This window comes from Ovis aries, chromosome X (genome assembly GCF_016772045.2).
Source record: "Ovis aries strain OAR_USU_Benz2616 breed Rambouillet chromosome X, ARS-UI_Ramb_v3.0, whole genome shotgun sequence".
NCBI lineage: Eukaryota > Metazoa > Chordata > Mammalia > Artiodactyla > Bovidae > Ovis > Ovis aries.
This window is the reverse complement of record NC_056080.1, coordinates 50,798,849-50,807,348: the sequence shown is the minus strand read 5'-3', so window position 1 is coordinate 50,807,348 and position 8,500 is coordinate 50,798,849. Positions and strand designations below refer to the sequence as shown.

The 8,500-nt window shown below is 38.6% G+C and overlaps 1 long non-coding RNA gene across 1 annotated transcript; it reads right to left on the bottom strand.

Annotated features, from left to right (window-relative positions):
* Window positions 1-652: 652 nt before the first annotated feature.
* Window positions 653-5,946, bottom strand: LOC114111714 (uncharacterized). The gene is made up of 5 exons (XR_006058415.2): window positions 5,853-5,946; window positions 4,869-4,948; window positions 4,255-4,393; window positions 3,730-3,855; window positions 653-763 (listed from the first exon to the last, which is right to left on the bottom strand). It is a non-coding gene; the product is annotated as an uncharacterized LOC114111714 (long non-coding RNA).
* Between the last annotated feature and the right edge of the window lie 2,554 nt (window positions 5,947-8,500).

Below are 8,500 nucleotides of genomic sequence, written 5' to 3'. Positions count from 1 at the left end.
GCCCCTGACCTCGAACGTGGGGTAACTCCTCTTGGCTGCTGCCCATTGGGCATGGGGTCCTCCCAGCTTCTGCCCCTGACCTCAGATGTGGGGTAGCTCCTCTCGGCTGCGCTTAGTGCGCCAGTCAAGGTTACCAATTCAATTCATCACAGTAATAGAAAAATGGAGGGAAAACAATTCTACGATCATCACAGTTGATGCAGTATAAGTGTTTGATGAAAGTTAATCTATATTCAAGACAGCAAATTAGGAATAGAATGGAACTTAACTCTGAAAAAATATATCTACAAAAAAGCAACGTAAACAGGTTGAAATGGAGATTTTTCATTTCCTATTGGGAAAAATTCCGATTATCACCTGCTTTAGTCAAGACTATTCTGGCCAGGTTTGTTCAATGCTGCAAAATGAGGAAAGGTTTAAGGTTTAAGCCAGTAGAAATTTTGATATTCAAATATAATACTATATCTTGAAAAGCAAAAATAATCTAGATCTAAATTTGTGGAATTAATATGCATATTTAGAGGAATTGTTGGACAGAAAATCTATATACCAACATTCTATCTCTACATACATCCTCAACTAGACAATAAAAGTCACAAACCATGAATTTTCAGTAACATTAAATACCTGGGGATAAATTTAACAAAACATGTGCCAGTAGAAGACGAAACTTTATTGACAGAACTTTCAGTCAAATACACAACAGAAGAACATCATAGATGGTTTCAGTTTATCTTCTTTCAAGCAAATGGTTGCCCTTCACCTATAATATGAATATTAAAAAAGTTACTTAGCAGAACTTTATTTTGATGACAGGAGAGGTAAACAAAGTTCACTGCAATTGTAGTTTTATAAAATGGAATAAACAAGAACACTAAGGGCAACCTTTTGGCTTACCTTCAGTTAATCCTCTCTAGAGATTTTATAGACTGTTCAAGCATATTACCAGTATTTTTAAAAACACACTACTCTTCCTAGTTATACAAGAAAATAAGGACACTGAGTTCAGAACAAATGAAATCAATGGAACCTATCAGAAGGTAGTTTTCAGTAGAAGGCAAAACTGTGTACACATTCCGTAAAATATCTAATAACAAAAAACACCCTAAGAAAAAGAAAATACACAAAAACTGAAACAGAAAATCCCCCAAAAGTATCATTTAAATGCATTGATTTGAAATAATATTCCGAATATAGGATAGCTAAACAGTTGTTATCTCTGTTACTGCTTAAGTGAAGTAAAGAAAAAGGCCAGTATTACATTTGTTTCTTCTCTACTGTGGAAAAGTGGAGAAAATTTCATTTGTTCTGATTTATCCCTGATATGGTTGTTTTAAGTCGGTTAAACATTTGTCCCCCTTTTTACTTGTGGCCCTCATGTAATTCTAAATGTTTCTTTTCACCCTGGAAAGCATTCCAGTTGGTATAATAAATTATATGGTGACACTAATTTTAAGTTATTACTATCACTGGCGACATGGAGACATCAAAATGTGAAGCATAAATAGGACTGTTTCTCACAGCTACACCAAAAAAGAAAGAAAAAAAGGAGAGAAGAGAAGAAAAGGGAGAGCAAGAGGGAGTATGAGTGAGAGAGAAAAGCAGGTAGGAAGAGAGAAAGAAAATCTGGAGAAGCAGATTTTTTTTGTTTGTTTCTAAATGATACTGGCTATTGAGAGAAAACTCTGACCAATTTCAAAATTTCATCCATGGTATTTATGATGTTTAGTTATTTAGTTACTGTGGGGTATGTTAAATAATATTTGTTTTGCTACCCTACTAGCCATTTTTTCAATATTCTGAAAATATTTGAGTTCCAGATTATACTGTTTTAATTCTGTAATATACTCTTAGTGTCTTGTTCATATTTCTTATTATGTATACTTGGGCTTTGTCCATTTTCTTCACAATTATGTAAACTGAGAGGAATGGACTGGCAGTTTGGGGTTGGAAGATACAAACTATTACATTCAGAATGGGTAAACAAAGTCCTACTATATAGCACAGGGAACTAACGTCCAATTTCCTGTGATAAATCACAATGGAAAAGAATATTTAAAAATGTGTGTGTATATATATATATTAAAAATTATGTAATCTAGCACATTGTCTTTATTAGTTGAGTTTATTTTCCTCTTCCTAACAATTTATACTTGTCTTTTATTAAGTATCTTTTTCTTTTTCCCTTAGGTTTAATCTGTTGCTCTTTTTCTTACCTTTTACGTTGGATGTAGGATTTTATATTTATATACCTTGTAATTTATGCATTTTTCTTTTTAAATACCACACATATTTAGGGCTAAGATTTTTCTATGAGAACATTTGAACCATGTTCTGTAGTTACTTGTAAGTAGTCTGAAAGTTGTATTTCGTCTAATTGTTCTAAACGAATGGAAAAAATATATAAAGTGAAAATATTTAGAAGGCTAATACAGTAAATTCTTCCCTAACTATGAAGTTCTTCCTTTAAAATCAGAACCATGCAATTAATAGTCAGCAATTTGGAAAACACGTATGTGAAAGATACCAAGTTGATTATGCAGAAAGAACTAGAGTTACAATCTTTTGGCCTTCAAAACTTTTTAAACTCATGTATCAAAGAGGAAAAATAACACACTTGATATGGTTAGAGACGATTATATCATGAGGCTCAGATTTTTATTAGTTCTTTAAGAGTGAGAGTGGGGTGTATGGCAAAACCATCATAGTATTATAAAGTAATGATCCTCCAATTAAAACAAACAAACTCTCCCCCTCAAAAAAGACCAAACGTGGGGCCAGGTAGTGTGCTTAGCATATGTATCTTACTCACACTGGCCTGAATATCACTGACTAAGTGCACTCTCTCAACTAGATTAGCCACAGAAACAGGAAACTAGACTATCTTTTGCCGTTTTATTATTCAGTCATTTCATGGTTCACTGGGGAAAGGATTTAACATGCAACTACTTTTTTAAGAGCTAGAGAATTCAGAATTTGAGAGAATTTAACAAACATCAAGCAGAATGTTGGCTCATTGTCTTTTTTTAAAAAATTAATTAATTGTTTTTAATTGGAGGCTAATTACGTTATTGTGGTGTTTTTTGCCATATATTGACATGAATCAGCCACAGGTGTACATGTGTCCCCCATCAGAAAATGAAATCTCAATTCCTCGTTATAATTTGACTCGATTATATTTTATGATAAATACATCATAAAAAACAAAGTATTTTTGTATGCATTCCATCAAAAAGAATCAGAGAATGCAAAAATTAGCATTGAAAAATCAGCATTTTAGTGTATCTGTTCTGAATTCACAACTTTTATGAGTAAAGTTGAGTTTAGAAGTTAAGGGATTTCACAGAATCACACACATTATGCTAAAGCTGGTACTAGAACCTACTTGGATGCCTAAGCATATCTCATATAAACTGATATTGATTACAAATGTATTCCATATTTGCTACAAGCAGAAATTATAAAAGAACATGATAATTATTAGCTGTTGCTTAAAGTATTTATACTCAAGAAAACTGTTTCCTATTATCAATTCGATACGGCTTTGATCCTGTTTCTGTATTTGGAAGTCTGTAAGTCACCACTCAGGCATCTGGGGTCTGAACTATCTTTCAAAGATTATATGAACTCCATTATTAAAATAATAGTAATGTTCCCTTTATATTAGTAAAGATATACTATTCTGAAAAACAGAAACCACATAAATTACTTTCTGAATGGATGACATACCTGCTTCTGGCATTTCAACAGGCTCTATATTTGATGCAAACTCCTCCCTGACATCGGGACCATCTCCACCTTCACCCCCAGTCTTTGCCACAGACAATTCCTGGAAATCAGCTTCCAGGCCAGAATCTTAAAAAAAATGCATCAATTCAGCTGTAAAGCATACAGTATAAACAAGGGAATGATGATATTCATTCCCTTGGTGTTATCAATTAAAAGCCTTAAGTTAGTATGCTAAAAATGTGATGAATGAGAACCTCAGGAGCATTATTCCAAGCATGTTTTGCTGGAGAAAAAGGAAAGCAGAATTTTCCAAATGTTATTACCATTTTCCTTTTCCAGGGTTGTTTTCAGACAACTTAGTTGCCCCCCTCTGTCGTGAAAACAACGGAAAATTTGAGCGACCACACTAACCTGTAAACTATACTCTTCTCAGTTCTTTAGGAATTGTCTAAAGTCCATTTCTAATGTTTCCTTTCCTCCTTTTACTGGTTATGTCTTAAGGCATGATGCACAGATACACTTTACCTTCAGAGGCATCCTTCTCCTCCTCTTCATCACGATTCACTGGATCCTCTCCATGTACTTCCTCCTTTCTAGGTGTGATATCCTGAATCTCAGCTGGTGGTTCCTCTTGTTGAGGTTGCTCAACATTGGGGTGCTGGTCCTAGTAGAGTGTACATGCAAATAAAAATGTTTTGCTATTAATACATCTAACAGCATACATACACATAATACATAGATATATCTGATCATAAGTAAACCTAACAATATTTTCACAACACAATTCTACGTACTTACTTTTAATAAAGTTACTCTTCCCACAGAGAAGAGTCAGCTCCCATAAGAGTTACCCGGAAAAACTTTGGAAGTTATTTCAATCTATGTTGGGATGGAAGTGTGCAGTCTGTTGTTAATAAGCAGGAGGAGGGAGTCACTGGGCACATTTCCAGGGAATTTAACAGTATACTCATCCAGGCAATGCCAGACTGTAATATATCTGGATCAATGTTCCTTCCTAAGACAAACTGTCACCCTTTATCAGCATGGAAGACCTTTATCACTGCATCTGTACTGCTTAACATCATTTTCTCAAAAAGAAACTTGTGCTAATAGAAAACATCAAATGGTAAGGTACTCACAACCACAGGTTCATCCAGCTGGGAGGAATCTTGATCTGTAGGTCCCAATGTTGATGCCACCTGCCCACTCATATTTTTCCCTGAAAGTAGAATATTGTGATTTAGAAAATGTATTTAAGACTACAGCTATATTTGATCACTTTTATGACCATATGTTGACCTTTTTTTTAATGTGAAAATACTTTCAAAAGAAAAGTCTGGTTAAGTATGAGTGTACATGCATTTCAATTACCCAAATACAGTCACTTGCAAAGCCATTTGTGTCTTTCCTACGCTGGCAGAGAAATCACCTTAAGGTACACAGGAAGGCTGAATTTTTGTGAGGAAGTTTGATTTCACACCAGAATTCTCCATCATGAAGATGTCTAGTGAAATACTGCTAAGAATTTAAAAACTCAGGACTATTGCTCTTGTCACACTCCTATTCACCAGACCTATTTTCCCCAACTCCCTTGGAATTCAGTTGGACCACGAAGAAAGCCTCAGTCTTTACAGCCTGACTATGGCGATTTTCTCAGTGTTTGTGGCCGAGGTGAGGCTGCATACAGAGCAACCGGTCCATTTCTCTCTTGGCACCTTACCACAAACCTCGCGATACAGTCACAACCCCACTGCGGTCCGGTTTCTAAGCCTTTCCTTAATCGCCCACCCTGCCCCCTGCCCAGGTCCCACTGCCGGCCCCAGATTCTGTGCTCTGTCGTCAGTTCCAGGGCCCCAACGAACCAGATATCTCAAATAGCACCCCTAAGTCTCCCCCTACCATCATCCTACCCCCTGCCCTCCTCTGCCCACTGCCCGACCTCTCCAGCCACCAGGGCAAGAACTATGGCGTCGCGACACTTGTGAGGAGAAAGATGAAGACCTTGAGGGCCTTCCTCCTCAAAGGCCCCAGATCGCACTGCCCGACTCGCCCAAAGCTCGCTGGCTCCCCCTCACACACACACGCACACTTAAACTCCAGACAGGACAGATCTGTGAACTTACCTGGTGAGTCTCAAGTAGTGAGAAAGAACCGGGACTGAATAAACAGACCCGTCTCAGGCCCAACGGTCCTCACAGAATGCTCAGGAACGCGTATGCGCAACAAGGGGCATGCGCAGCAAGGGGTGCGCGCGCACACGAACACACTGCGCATGCTCCCTGCGTTGGGCGTGTGCAGTGCAGGTTGAGGTTTTCCCGCCACTGAGGTAGAGTCCTGGAACCGCATGGTTTCTGGAGGATGAGAAAAGGGCTTGAAGACTATGTTTTTTTCCTTCTAGTGCAGTCTTTCTTATGCATCCACAAACTGTGGTGATAGGTAGTCCAAGGTTACCCTTAGTGGAGAATGTGTCTCAGAAAGACAGTCATGACAGAAATAGATATTAAGTTTTTTAAATACCTATTTCTATACATGCTTTGATGAACCATTTCCTTCTCTGCTCCTGGGTTTTCCATCATACTCCCAATGGCTTCTCACTTCCATGGAATAAGTACATAAATAGATACCTCTGTTTCCACTTTTTGCTTGGTGCAATGCACATTTGAATCTCTGAACTGGTAACTAGTTTCTCTGAATATACCTCTGATTCCTATACAGTATTGTTCTTTAGCATTGGACTTTACTTTCACCACCAGACACAGCCACAGCTGGGTGTTGTTTCCACTTTGGCTTAGCGTTTTCATTCCTTCTGTAGCTGTTTCTTCACTCTTCTCCAGTAGCACATTCTTATTCTATTATAGTGGGAATTTTCCTACTTACTAGGAGTTTTAATTTTCCCAATTTTACCCAAGAGAAAGAAAAACATGTTCACACCAGGACCTTTACTCAAATATTTTATTCATGTACTCCTAATAGCCAAAACTAGAAACAGCCCAACTATTCAAGAACTGGCATATAGATGGAAGAAAAACAGAAGAGTATACTCGTACAAAAGAACACTACACGGTCATTTCAAAAGGAACTACTAATGCATGTAACAGCAAGGATGCATCTCAGCTGTGCCAAGGAGAGATGCCAGACACAGAAAGCTCTGTATTATATCATTTCATGTCAATGGATTTCTGCAAAAGCACAACTATAGGCACAGAACTATATCTGTGGTTGCCAGGGTATAGGAGTGCAGGAAGGAGTCTGAATGCAAATAGCCCAAGGGAGCATTTTCAAACCAATGGGACGATTTCTACATTTTTCTTGTTGTAGTATTTACACAATGGTATGCATATGTCAAAAGTCGACAAACAGTAATGCTTTAAAGCATTGACTTCTACTGTATATAAATTATATATCAATACTTCACTTTTTTAAAAAAGGAAAAGGATCTCTTAAGTATCTAAATACTGGTTATTGTATCCATCTAGACCTTGAGCTCATAAACATAAAAATCTTATTTGGAATTCTTCCCAGACCTGGCCAACTTCCAGGATTCCCCATGACACCTTTGTACCCTTATGACAGGACACAGAAACCTGGTCTTAACCAGGATTACAATTCCCTCTCCTTCACCTCAAATCAATATTCTTGCTGAGTTATGTCCATTTTACTTCAAAAATGTCTAATGCATCTACTTTTTCCCATGTCCACCACATCTGCTCTAGTCCAAAGCCCCCCTCCTTTTAATTGTTAACCCCCTTCTAATGGGTCTCTCACATCCACTCAGGGTGCCTGGCTCCCACTCACCGCCCTCTCCCTCCCTCTCTTACAGTTGCAGAACGGTTTATGACTTTCTAGGTAAAGGCTACTGTCCTACACAAGAACTTGAAGGTATGGTCTAGCCCTTGCCCAGCTTGCTAACAACATGGAAAGTAAAGAATCCTCTTCTCTCTCTTATGGGGCTTCATACCCTCCAATTCCTCAAGCTTAGATTGTCCCATATTTCTGAAGTCTCTGGTTAGTATACTCCTTCAAGCTAGGATTCAACAGTATATGGAATGAGAACTTGTAGATATACAAGCTGGTTTTGAAGAGGCAGAGGAACAAGAGATCAAGTTGCAACCTTTGTTAGATCATGGAGCTGCTGCTGCTGCTGCTGCTAAGTCGCTTCAGTCATGTCCGACTCTGTGCGACCCCATAGACGGCAGCCCACCAGGCTCCCCCATCCTTGGGATTCTCTAGGCAAGACTATTGGAGTGGTTTGCCATTTCCTTCTCCAATGCATGAAAGTGAAAAGTGAAAGTCAAGTCGCTCAGTCGTGTCTGACTCTTAGTGACCCCATGGACTGCAGCCTACTGCTGGGAGCCAGCGTGAGGAACTCCGCCCATGGCAAAGGTCATGAGGAATGAGGCTTAGCATACACAAAGGCGTGATTAAGCCTCAGGAAACCCCCTGTTCCCAAGCATCTAACCCCAAAACCAGAGTGTCTTATGCTCTCACCTACACCTCTGACCTTACGGGGGCCTCTCCCCCATAACGATTTCTCTCGGAGGAGTCAACGTGCAGCTCCAAGGCAATAAAAATTCTTGGGCGTGACAAGAGTGTTTCAGCTTACGGACTCCTCTGAAGGTTATCTAGCCCACCTGTATAGGTTCATCCGGCCACATGTGATTGTTTACAGCCTCCAAATCTGAGAGGCACAAGATGTTTTAGACTTACTAAAGGCAAATTCTTTTGGGGAATTAGAAATTATTAGTATAGATGTGTTGGTTAGGAATTATAT